General features: G+C 39.0%; 1 protein-coding gene and 2 long non-coding RNA genes across 4 annotated transcripts in view; 1 reads left to right on the forward strand and 2 right to left on the reverse strand.

Annotated features, from left to right (window-relative positions):
* LOC139151940 (uncharacterized) overlaps nt 1-13,528 on the forward strand; it is a 116,633-nt gene that overhangs the window by 24,026 nt on the left and 79,079 nt on the right. The window lies entirely within an intron of this gene.
* LOC139151938 (uncharacterized) overlaps nt 4,374-13,528 on the reverse strand; it is a 35,322-nt gene continuing 26,167 nt past the window's right edge. Inside the window, exon 3 of the long non-coding RNA XR_011556512.1 lies at nt 4,374-5,155. This is a non-coding gene — a long non-coding RNA (uncharacterized lncRNA). The remainder of the gene's footprint in view (nt 5,156-13,528) is intronic.
* On the reverse strand, nt 10,957-12,896 carry LOC139152391 (uncharacterized). Of its 2 annotated transcripts, none has more exons than XR_011556620.1 (3): nt 12,745-12,896; nt 12,250-12,391; nt 10,957-11,617 (listed from the first exon to the last, which is right to left on the reverse strand). It is a non-coding gene; the product is annotated as an uncharacterized lncRNA (long non-coding RNA). The 2 variants fall into 2 exon arrangements; XR_011556621.1 differs by having other exon boundaries at nt 12,250-12,394; nt 12,745-12,892.

Below are 13,528 nucleotides of genomic sequence, written 5' to 3' on the forward strand. Positions count from 1 at the left end.
TTGCATTTTTGAGGTAATTTTTGCCATTTTTGGTCAAAAAATGTGTATTTCCAAAACTACTCATCTGATAGCTTTGAAATTTGGTATACAGGTTCCTACAGATCACCTTAATGATAATTGTTGAAATTATGATGAAATCTGCAATTTTGTAATTTTGGGGCAATTTTTGCCATTTTTGGTCAAAAAATGTGTTTCTCAAAAAGTACTGGTCTGACAGCTTTGAAATTTGGTATACAGGTTTCTACAGATGAGCCAAGTAATATATATTGAATTTCTGATGAAATCTGTAATTTGTATTTTTGGGGCAACTTTTGCCATTTTTGGTCAAAAAATGTGTATTTCCAAAACTACTAATCTGATAGCTTTGAAATTTGGTATACAGGTTTCTATAGATGAACTAAATGATATTTATTGAAATAATGATGAAATCTGCAATTTAAATTTTTAGGGTAATTTTTCCCATTTTTGGTCAAAAAATGTGTTTCTCAAAAAGTACTGGTCTAACAGCTTTGAAATTTGGTATACAGGTTTCTACAGATGAGCCAAGTAATACGGATATATTGAATTTCTGATGAAATCTGTAATTTTGTATTTTTGGGGCAACTTTTGCCATTTTTGGTCAAAAAATGTGTATTTCCAAAACTACTAATCTGATAGCTTTGAAATTTGGTATACAGGTTTCTATAGATGAACTAATTGATATTTATCGAAATAATGATGAAATCTGCAATTTTAAATTTTTGGGGTAATTTTTCCCATTTTGGTCAAAAAATGTGTTTCTCAAAAAGTACTGGTCTAACAGCTTTGAAATTTGGAATACAGGTTTCTATAGATGAACTAAATTTGATCTTTTGAAATTATGATGAAATCTGCAATCTTTATTTTTGGGGGCAATTGTTGCCATTTTTTGTCAGAAATTTTATTCTCACAAAACTACTCATCATATAGCTTTGGTTGACATGTTCTTAGAGATGATTCGATGTGATATATTCAAAGTATGATGAAATCTTCAATCGTGTATTTTGCAGCTTATTTTAGCCACTTTTTTCTGGCCATAGCATTGAGCTATCAAGATTTCCATCTTCTCCACCAACATGTGTCAAAAATAGTTATTCTCTACATAAATACAGCGGAGCTATATCGGCCGCTAGGTCGCTTGTTCAGACTTGTTTTGGGACTTTCCAAACGCTTATCTGTCATACACCTTTACGACGTCGTACGTTGACCTCGCGTTTGTGCAAGAACGACACAAACAGTCGCTAGGGGTCCTGTCAAAGCTGTCTTTCCTTCAAATGATGGTTCTTTTCGTCCGACCTTTTGTACGACAATTGTCCAACGTAAGACACGGGTCATGACATGGGTACGCGTTAGGGTATACAATACAATATAAGAAAAACAAAATGGCTTTTATATCGCGGCATTTTATTCTCAACACGTACACAGAATCTCCAGAGAAAGGAACTGAAAGAATACAATGCAATTTGTTCTGTTTCACAATTTACAGAACATGTTAAACCTTTCTTAAGAGCTGGAAAATAAATGCTTTAAAATATTGTCATACAAGACTAGCCTTATTGGGCAATGTAACTTTAAATTTTCATTATAGAGCATGTCTCTCATACTAAGTAGCACACCAGTCTATTAATTTTGATTATGTCATTCATGGTGTGTGGAGAACACCCTTCGTATAAGGAAATATAATCTGTTTTTTCACTTCGTGTGTCTATTTTGTTCGAACATGAATGATTTGCAAACCGTTCGTGCCACAGTGCGGGGGGGGGGGGATCTTAAGGTGACATATGCATCATGTGATGACAACAGTTGGACAGATGCTATGCTTGAAGGCTGGCTTTCTTCAGCTGCCGTGCGAGACGTGTGGAGAATAATTTTTTTAAATGCTTAAATAAGTTGCCACAGAGTCAAAGGCCGCAAACGCATGTAGCGTCATTAAAACCGACAAGGTAATAATAGTCGTATAGAGGCTATAGGGCCTATAGAGACTGATCCTGGTCAATAGTACCATACAAATATTGTTTTGTTGAAAAGCAACCATCGTTATGGAAAGATTAAGAGTTAATGAAGGGGTGCATAATAATTAAGGAAAACTTTGTCATGCACTTCCAGCAATTTACTCGAACGTGGTGAATATAGATAACGCCAGAAGAGAAATGGAGGGACGGAACCGAACGCGATAGATCCGTCCGATTTTTGCAGAGTTCGAGTTTCAGTGTTTCGTAAGAGAACGAAGGTCTAATGGGTGTCAGCTGTAAACAACTGCTTGTGCTTCCACGGATGTCAAGAACAAACAGCCTTTATTGCTTTAGTTAAATGGGATTGAATAATACTTTCCCACTTCAAGACAACCGATAGACTACAATAAACTCTTTTTCCATACATATTGGGTGCATGCCAACATCGACTGCTCTAACGTTATAAATAAGTACATATATTGCAAACCCATTCTTATTTGTGCTTGGCCTACTGCCAGGCCGTGCCTCGCACTCAGAGGTAATAATGGCTGTTGATGAAAAAAAACAAAAGTTTCAGACAATCAATACAAGATAGTCGATGTGAATGGGTGACCCTTACAGAGGACAACCTTTTTCTGTCACGGCAATCTAACTTTTGCTATTGTCTAAACGACGGAGAGCAGTGCACTTATTGGCAATATGATCGACGGTACTGGTCGTGGTGCTCCAGCCTCATCGACTTCTGCACAAACCGCAGAGTCTTAATTTGTATTCAATCTGGCAAAAGTGAATAATACTTGGATCACTGAAAGGTGTAAACAATCCTACATCGTCCTAAAATTAAGGAGTATGTTTCTGTTTGTTGTTTGTGAAAGGCCCCCAAGACAAACAGCTTATCCACAGTAGGAGTGTTCTGGGAGTTTGTGGACGGTTACCATCGTAGGGTGGGGTTACTGTGAATGTTGTACAAAAGTAGCTTTTACTGGTGACAATCACAACTTTGAACTATCCTGTCAGATGCATTGGGTTTTCCCTAATTTGTAACATTTGTTATATTGTGTAAATTGTAATATTTTGTCTAGCTACAAGGAAAACCAAATATTTGACAACGGTTTACATTTTAACTCACTGAAACAAATCACATGTACAACATAAAGACTACCAATATTTTATCACAAATTCACAGTATTTATCGTGCATAATTTATGTCAATTCTTTCAATCTGGACTTTCCCGTTGCTATTTTGGCGAAATGCCAACGGCCTCCTTTGAATTTACGTCATAACCACAGCACAGAGAAAGATCTCGGCTTTTTCTACAGAATGAAACATCCACCTAACACCCTATAACAAATATTAGACAAAACCTAACACTGAACCTTTCACTGTTTTCGATAGTTTTCGAAACATGGAGAGGATTGATCTGTTTGCCCTCCTTCTAAAATTTTGGTGAACATACTGTACCGCTTATTCTCTCTTCGATTGAATTTAGCACGTTCGGTACTTACACAACTGCCATGGGGCGTCGCTATTTTCACACTGAAACGGGGAAGAACGCACAAGAAGTGTCGATCCAAAAGGTCGAGCAGCCATGTAATATGATGGACTGGTCAATTTCTTCATCGGGGCATAGACTCCATGAAGAATAGCGTTTTAAATGTATATAGCATTAGGTAACTTCAACCCCATCAAGATCAGCGGAATTTCTAGTATTCCAACCTGTGTATTTTGTAAAGGAAATTTTGCAAGGGTGGGAGCGCCTTAGTACGAGTGATCTTCCAGGCTATGATAATAGCTGTCGAGAAAACTCTTAAAATAGACCTACAGTTGACCTACAGTTGTGTTTTTAGATAAATTTGACATCCTAGTATCGCTTAAACGCAAAGTTAATATAGATTGCTATTCAATACAATGGAAGAAACTAGAAAAGAATCACCTTTGGTTTTGATCACCATTTTTCTGTAGCCTTCGATAGTTGACTATCTATTGTAATTTCACTTATTGGTAAACTAAGGTAAAGTCTAGAGGTGACTTTACATTTTTATCTCTATTAACTTTCACTGTTGCACAGGAAGACAGCGATATTTACTCTTTTACTATCTCGTCGTAACCGATTTTTGATGGTTTATATACGATTAAAGTTGGACATTTCTTTGCATAATTATTTTCAAAGTATACGACATTATCCGTAGATTCTATCTACCTCATTCACGTTAAGGCTTCTTTACCGAGCAATATATTTTTTACTGTAACCTAAGCTATGCACTGTTCGGAGAAGTGCCCCAAACGAAATTCGAGCTTTGTCACGTCGTCCCAGTAAACCAAAGCTACCCATTAATATATTTACGTACAGTTGTGGAGGAGTAATGTGGAGATGAGAATACTAATAGAAGCGACTGATTCAGTTATGTTCAAAGCTACAAGTTGATTTATTACAATATGAATCCAACGTACACAGCAACTAGTAATACCAGAGTGATTACAAGACTAATCAAACAAGTCCAAGAAACATCTAATCTCACAATAGAGTTGCGGTTCTCATAATATATACTCTAATGATGAACCCTGCAAAAAACCAGAAAACTCTAAAGTAAGGCGGTAAAGCAATTTTAGCAGGAAACATAATTGACGAAATAATGACTGTTGATGGCCGAGAGTTTTTATCATAGGACCCTAGTGTCAGTAAAGAATAGATTTTACATTACGCGCTCTAAAACAGTATATTTCAAAACCAAAAGCGGAACCTGTTTTATAACTTTATGCCTTACAATTACGTAGATATTCAACATTAGTTGATAAAATATGTAATTACAGCAAAATAGAGACAGGATTGCGACTCGACAATGGTAGCCTGCTTTGGCAGGTGTCATAAAGTGTGAAGGATTAGCTAACTGTTCCTAAAATGTCCTAAAATGCAACGCAAGGTACCACCACGGTCTCTCCCATGTGGGGGACCGTGGTACCACTTACTGGAACAGATAAAATGCATTTAAAAATTAATAAAACTTGTTAAAACTTTCAAATCGAACCGCCAATTGCGGAAGAGAGTGCTACACGATATCCAACATCATTGCGAGTTAGTCTGCACGGATCCGTGGGAATGACGTCATCACCATTCGTCAAACGGAGTTTTGAAGTTCCATAGACTTCTTTCTAAAGATGAACAGCATGACTACAGTCTTGAAACCTGGCCGTAAAAGAATTTGCTTTTTATTGAACTTATAAGATTTATGGCATACAGTCTAGTTTTAAGTCAACAAACTATAATGGACAATAGAAATAGAATTCGTCAAGGTTCAACAATGTAAGAACATTACCTGTCAAGACCAAAGTAGTAGTACTTTAATTTTGTGCCTGGTATTGAAGTCACATCACACACAAATGCTGTTCTTCAGCGTATGTGACTCGGTAACATTGTTGAATAAACACAGCATTATGGACGATAGGCATATTTAATGCCAACATTTTCTATCATGTCGGATTAATTTGTTTAATGTAATTGAATGTTCTCTGAAGACTGATAATATCATACTTACACAATGCTATCTTCCCTTGGTTATCTGATATTTTCCACCATCGTCAACTTCACTACCACCACCAACATCACATACGGTTGCAGTTGAATTCCTGTTGCTAAAGTCTCTTTTGGGCTGACAACATACACGTGCTCTAATAGAAGAAAAAAAAAACATACTGTCAGTCTTAATTTTTCCTCAAGAAGGCGCAAGAAACATCATATACGATTGAATAAATACCATGTATTCAAATATGCAATGTTGGTAAACATGGGAATCCAACAGGAGATTATTTCCTCCTAACTTCAGTAACTTATGGTCTTCACTGATTGTTGCATGGTAACATCGAGTACATCCCTGTTATAGTTCAAATATTGAATGCACAGAAACAATACTTTCGAGAGTTACTTTAAGAGACAACTTTGCAAGTCTTCTAGGCCGAATGCCGATCGCTCACCTTTGTTGACACTTGATTGGACTGTGGTTTCCCACCGAATATCCTGCGAAGCAAAAAGTCGGGACAAACCAATAGGCTTTCGTTTCCTCGGTACCCGGGGGGTAACTCCATGGCTAATAGTACGGGGGGGGGGGGGGGCTCCGCACGAACATGGAAACCCAAACTGTTGTGATACCAGTTTCGAGCAAAAAAACCTACCCTTTCTGATACCTAGTTGTCGAAACGCAGCTATCTCTTGGCGGGGTAGCGTGAGTTGCTATGTGGGTGGGGGGATTGACCTTTGACCCGCATAGCAACTCACGCTACCCCGCCAACAGATAGCTGCGTTTCCACAGCTATCTGATACCATACAATACCATACGTATACGGATACGACTCACTCGCCTTGCGTACCAGGGGTACCAACAGTCCAACCGACAGATCGGAAATATTGATGGTAGATCTGGGATGTAGATACATGGGTTTCCAGTGTTGACAGCATGATTTTTTAACAAATGTCAGTTTGTGTTTAAAACCGGACCCTTTCTCATACCAACACCTCGTGAAAAGTATACCCTTTCTGATACCAAACAGTGCAAAAAAAACGTCCCCTTTCGCGCGGACCCTCCCGTATAGCCATCTATGGGAGTTACCCCCCCCCCCCCGGGCCTCGGTAGCATGCTATAGCATGTTTGGAACCCGGTGGTGGCAGTCTCGGAGCAGCCGGGTACGCACGCTCGTTAGAAATTTCGCGGAAAAGGGGTGATTTTCGTCGGACATCACGGAGACATCTAGGTCCGTGAAATCGAGAAAAAGGGGTACATTTTCAGATCACCCTCCGAGAATAGGTCTGGTTCTTCATACATTGAAGAAGGCAGTCTGTTACTGTGCACATCAAACACATAATCAACCCATGCTAAGCAAGTGTATTTTATGTGTTCCTTTTTCACCAAGAGTCAGCACACTTGCTTTGAAATTGGTAAATTATGGTATTCAAATGTCTTGGCAAACATTTAGGTAAAATCTCCCAGATATCGGAAAAAAGGGGTGTTTTTCGCAGTGATTTTCTCCCAGATTTTCCCCAAAAAGGGGGTGTTTTTCAGAGAAAAATTCTGGGAAAAGGGGTACATTTCAAACTCTGCTAACGAGCGTGGGTACCCACCCATCCAGAGACTGCCACCGCCGGGGTTTGGAAATCACGAAGTGCGGTGTAACACTTTGAAATACGCTGTAGATCATCGGAGCTTCAACAAAATCGACTGTGGACACTTCAAGTATATATCGACTGCGTCATCCGACAACTCTTTTATAGTGGTCACGCTGTAAATGAGTAACTAAATTATGCACGGAAATTCCCCCGAAGTGCACATTCAGCAACTAGTCTGGCTCCCTGCCCCTTTTCTAACGCTGCTGGCGCTACAGCAGCGCAGCCAGCGGTAGAAATGGGGCAGGGACCAGACTAATTCAGCAACTCGCACGGCTGTCAATTTGAGAGCGAGCACAAAGGATCTGAACAGTGACTACAGAGATGTAGCCATGAAAGAATTAGACCGTTATCGTTGGTCAATCCATTTTAGTTGAATTTAAAATTTAAGTGATTTCTCATGATTTTAGTACTCTATTTTCTGCAGTACAATGTCTCTTTTATATTTTAAAGCAAAATAGGGGGTTTATTGTTTGATCATTTTGTGAAGTCATCGTTTGTTATGTTACTAATTTTAGTTTACGGCTCCCTTTGACATTATCTATGGCGTGATTTACTGTCGAATTGTAGGCATAGGTGGACAATTCAAACTGGCTTGCTATAGGAATGAGCGGAAAATAGTTAAACAGTATATAAGCAGAAAGACGGCAATTTTCATCAACGCCATGTTGAGAAGTCTCTCATGTTTTGTAGATCTACATCTTGGCTATCACCGGATCTTAGTTTAGAAACTACTTTTTGCTTGTGTAAAAATAGGAAAATAACTATGTTGTCATGAGAAATAGAACAGTAGTTATTGGAAATAGTCACTTGAACTCAAAACATTATAGTGAAGCGCATGGAAGTACTGGATGGCTAAATCACTGTGTGAAAACACACACAACGCATGAGCCAATAATCGATATCATAATATTGCATGACCTGGTATCATATGAACATTTTCCATCGAGTATGACCATTTAATGGCAGGTCTTACTCAACTGGATTTTGATTATACTGACACTTGCCGCGTTGGTCAAAAGCCACGTCAAGTAAAGTGCTATTGGTCTGCCACTGATAATAGTATGCGCCTTGGAAGTAAAAGACTGACATGTAAACGTTTGCTCAAAATTTCCCAAGTGAAACTATCAACCATTCTCCTATCAAATCAGCAATGAAAATCGTGATCGCCGTGTAAAGTTTGAAACTATAGAGAAACAAGTTACACAAAACTTTGCCATATTTAAAATCAAAATCAAGTCTTCATGTTCAAATGATCGCATTTTGCATCTCATCATGCCATGACGTAATTACGAAAGGCATGTCGTGTTAACAAATGGCATAACTTAATTATGAAAGGCAATCAACGCCATAGCCTACCACTAACGCGAGTCTGCTGAAGATTATTCCCTCAATATATCTTGTTGTGATGTCGGTTATATGCCTACAGACTTGGAGCGAGTCTATCCACACTTGCACTGTCATAGGGTCGCATCGTTTACATTCCCTATAATCAGTCCGGGTTATGTCCATAGAGAGGATATTACGATTGACCAATCAGCGAACCTGCCGCCGCCAACGTCATGAATAATTAACCATGCAACCTTGGCTTGTACATTGCAACGAGTTTGGAACTTTTCGGCTTGATTTCGCCCTTTATTTTAGCATTGGGTAGTTTTAAGATGTAGACTTACGCACAATGTTCAGTGCGGCCAAGATGGTGACCGACACAAGTGGTTAGTACATTGAAAATTACTTATTTGGATGAATTTCCTGGCCGGGTACGGCTCCTAGAAATCAGCATTTGACCCTTGTAAATCTACAGTAAGTTATTTGTCGCCAAATATCGCCTACTTTTGGTCAAATTTCAATTTAACCTTGCCATCTGCAGTATGGAGAATGTTTCAAGCTTTGCAAAGATGGGTCAACTGTTTTAGTCGGTCATCGGAGCACGATGGAGCACGATTTTTTCGATCACCATGCGTTGCCCGGTACGATTGACCCTTCGCTCAGAAAAACGCGCGCCGGATCAATCGCCGAGAAGTTAACCAAAAGCTGGAAAAGAGAACGAAAAACGTCCAATAACTCTTTGTCGAATATGGTCAAGGGTTAAGAAACTCAGAAAACTATTCCTGAAGAAATCTTACAATTTTTAACACTGTAGAACGTCGCCAATCGACTGGAGCTAAGATACTTCCGGGTAGCCAACAGTCTCACTCGATCGGTGGATCTGTCAGGTCATATCGCGATCTGAACAAAGTGAACCAACGTAACCTTTGACCCTTGTTACATATACAGTACGTGATTGGTTCTTGCCTTAATTTCATTACATATACGGTACGCTATTGGCTCTTCCCTACTATCCTCTATATGGACATAACTCGGACTGATAATGAGTTCACTCACAGCTTTCAAAAACAGTCCTCTATGTAAGTCGACAATTCAAGGGGTTGAATAGTATCTATAACGAAAGGTAAACTGATGCTAATGTGCATAATGAGTGAAGCTGGGAAAAACCCGGCTGAGCAAATGACGCTGTACACCGAAATAGCGACCGGGAAAATCCAGCATTTATCTAGGGTAAGAGAAAAACAAGATTTCGCGCATCCTTTGTTCAAGACCTGGTCCTTTTTATTTTTGTTTTTCATATTTGCTTGAAGTTTTTCTGTGAATATAGAAGACTTTCACATTCAGCATTTTAATATGTCCTTGTTAGCTATCTATGCATCAAGCTGTGTATATGTCTTCTCGACGTATCTGTGATCTCCATTGATTATAGCAGTCTTTGTGCGCACTCAACGACCTATATCTGTTCACTGCTCGTGTTAATGTTCTTTTGACAACCTCGACAAGAGTTCATCGTATTGAATGAACCATGATTCGTACTGTTCGGATATATTAGCCTTCATGTTTAATTGAACCTTGGCCCTGGCACCGAATCATGACAAGACAAGTATATAAAGTGTATATACATCTGATACATGTGCTTTTTTCAGTCTTGGGAAATGGTTTAATTTTTTTCGGCGACAAAGGCATACTCCGGAGCACACTGTCCTGGCATTAACATGTCTGGGTCATGCGGGGTCACTTGCTAAGCGCTCAAGCAAGGCAATGAATGTCAACATAAACCCTCTCTGAGTCGACATTCAGAGTCAATACATTTAGATGAGACTTTGGTGAAGAGTTCATTGCTTTAATTTCAGAAAAAATAGAATATAAGGTTGCGTTCAAAACCAACTTTGGACCGAAAAGGCCGGGGAATGGAGTGAGTACTCGAAAAAATTTGACTCTTCGCTGGGTCGGGGACTTAATGAAAACATTTTGAAACTAAAATGGGTACTTGATAACAAATAATGCTACCGGACGGCAGATCTGAAATATCTTAATGGACCTACATTGAATAAAAAGTCATACAAAAATTAACAAAAACATCGGCAAATACTCATCTTTTCTAGGATCTCCACTTCGTCTTTTGGCCTTCGTCCACACTCAAAAAGGATGAAAACCAAAAGACGAAGTTGAGATCCTAGACAAAAACTCATCATACCATACACTAAAACCACGCACGTACTTTCTCACATACACAAATAACGTCAAGAGAAACGTAGTGCAAAAACGGGTATCCAGTTCAAGATGTTTAAGAATTTATGCTTATAGTCTACTCACTATAATTTTCAGTGTGACCAAAGGGTTGAGAAAATATTATGGGATAAAGAAGTAAATATATACTTCAGGTTCTGCTTAAAATATGATTCGGTCATTTGACGTTTTTTCTCCACTGCAAAAAGAGGAAACTTTCAGTCAGACGAGACAGACACGGACGCAGGAGGTGTACATTTAGTCATTTTGGTTTTATTTGCCGACTATCCGAGTGTTTTTATTCTACATGTTTTATGTACAGTATACAACGTATCTTTTTACTCTTCATGCGAACTCAAAATCATAAATCCATTATATGTAAGCCTACTGCGAAATGTGGACATCGTAAGTGAAAATTATGCAAAGCGAAATAACTATAAAAAAGTCAAATTTACAAATGCACGAATTGAAACAACCTTTATGCGGTCTAGCCTTGTCGATCAGAAAGTTACATTAGTGTAGATTTGAAACCGCTAGATGAAAAACGTACGACACAAGCCAACTGGGAGTTTACCAGACCTACTTACACACTTGCTGCAAACCGTTGCCCCACGTCGCTCGCCCTAGTTAATATTCGTAGTTGTGTTAGTTTATTCTCAAGTCTATATTTACAACAATATAAATGTAATATGGGGTATATTTGTAAGTGTTTTTATGTACATTGTTTTAGTAACCCCGTCTGAGACTCTAATTTGTCAAATTATGAGTCCCATCATATCCCCCCCTACATCGGGTCCAACTTGACTGTTAGAATCAGGCGTCGATGATATTTGCATAACGCAGGAATATTCGAATCTGCACGAATCAGTCACACAGTGTTGAAGTACCAGGGACTTCTCATTTGTATTGTCTAGGTTATCCACAGTATCTCCAGTTCTGTAACGACGAGAAAATTAAGATTGTTGGTTAAAGATGAGAAAATAGTGCCTTTTTTCGCCGTAGAGTCTTTTCATAGAGTAATTTTTGTCTCGGTGGAGTAACCGTGTTTCTGTCATTTTCATTCGATCATGCAGTCATAGCTTATACGGACTGTGGCATTAGTCGTCTCGCACTATTGTAACCCCTCTTCCCTGTCATTGCAATTCCTGATTAAACCATTACATTTCCCAATAACCACTGCCACTACATATTGTGGCAAGGAACAAACACCCATTACACAAATATACAAATTATAGAAATGTATACACTGAGAACGCGGTCGCTCATTGATTGTTATGCACTTCCTAAAGGGACAGGCCATTTCTTGGCTTTATCTAAAAGCAAATTGTCCAACATGATAAAAAATCAAAGGAAAATAATGGGCTAACACCATGTAAATACACAATATCAACAACTAATGCGAGGACTAGGCATTGAGAACTGCCCCTTTAATCAACTTGTAAAAATTGCATCTGATCATGGAATACGTTCGGGGGGGGGGGGGGGATACTCAACTTGACCAAAAATAATCTCGCTTCCATTGGCAATTCTTAGGAACAAATCAGATTTTCAAATGTTAATGTATTTACCCAATGGTTGCAGGTAGTATTGATGTGGCCATCGCCATCGTGTCTTCACTGTTTGAGACATGGGCATGCTGTATATACGACATCCCATTGCTTGGTGACATATGAATTTCGTCACATTTTGGCGGCTTGATTACCGTTGAGCCTGCTAATACAATTACAGACACCAAAAACAACACCATCGGTAAATTGTTTTGCCTCAAAATCTGCCTCAAAGTCAACTAAGAATTTATGATAATGACTATGTCTCCAACACGACACTTTTTGTTGAGATTGTATATGAGGCAACCAATCGTTGTTGGTTGAAGGCAGTTCGTTGAGAGACTAAAAGTTAGACCACACAGAAATTGAATCTTCCAAGGGTAGAAGCTTTACACGTATAGATTTTTTTGCAATGACGCATGTAAGAAAATACAAAACTATATTTACACAATACAAGGGCGAGCAAATATATGAATAGCCTACAGAAAATATGATCTGTGTTCAGCAAAATCTTACCAGTGTCAAAAGACGTAGCCATTGAAGCTCCAGAGAACTGTGGCCAATCCATGATGAAGTGTGCCATTTCGAGAATGAAATAGCACAACAACATGGCGTAAGCGTTATACGTGTATAGCGAAGGCAAAATCAAGAATGTGCTCGAGGGATGTGACGGCAACATCTTTTTAAACAACCGGTGGTGTCACCTGCATGCGCGCGCAATATGGTTTTCCCCGTTTGAGTGATGTCCATGTCATTATTCCATTCCGTGTAATTATGTGTTGTATTCGAATGTGACGTGATCGACAACTGGGAGAGTATTCACCTAAAGATCGTCGGGATTGGCAGTAGCTAACAACGAATCTCTAAATCATTAGCTTTTACTTAGACTGGCCCCACCCTCTGGGCTGTTTTGGCAGCAGAAACTCGCCTGCCTGTGGACTATCGCGTGCAATAGACGGTCTGCGCCCCGGGTCTGCGCCAGCCTGCAAGTGTATATCGTTTTAATTTCGCAACCACATCAACACTGTCGAGACAGCCTGCTTAAGTTATATTCCTTCCATTTTCTCTGTCTTGATATCGATATGGCCACATAATTGGGGTAATTCTTATCAAAGCAAGATAAAAGTCCTAATGCAACTTACGCAAATCACCGTTCTTCTCTGTAATGTGCCAAGTAACATGTAAAACTAAATCTTTAACAACGGTATAAGCAACTCACTGAAATGAATCGCAGGTACAACATTAAGACTGTATACTTTGGCACAAATTCTCAAATTTTATCGCATAAATCGTTCAAAGT

The sequence above is a fragment of the Ptychodera flava genome, chromosome 15 (assembly GCF_041260155.1).
Source record: "Ptychodera flava strain L36383 chromosome 15, AS_Pfla_20210202, whole genome shotgun sequence".
Lineage (NCBI taxonomy): Eukaryota > Metazoa > Hemichordata > Enteropneusta > Ptychoderidae > Ptychodera > Ptychodera flava.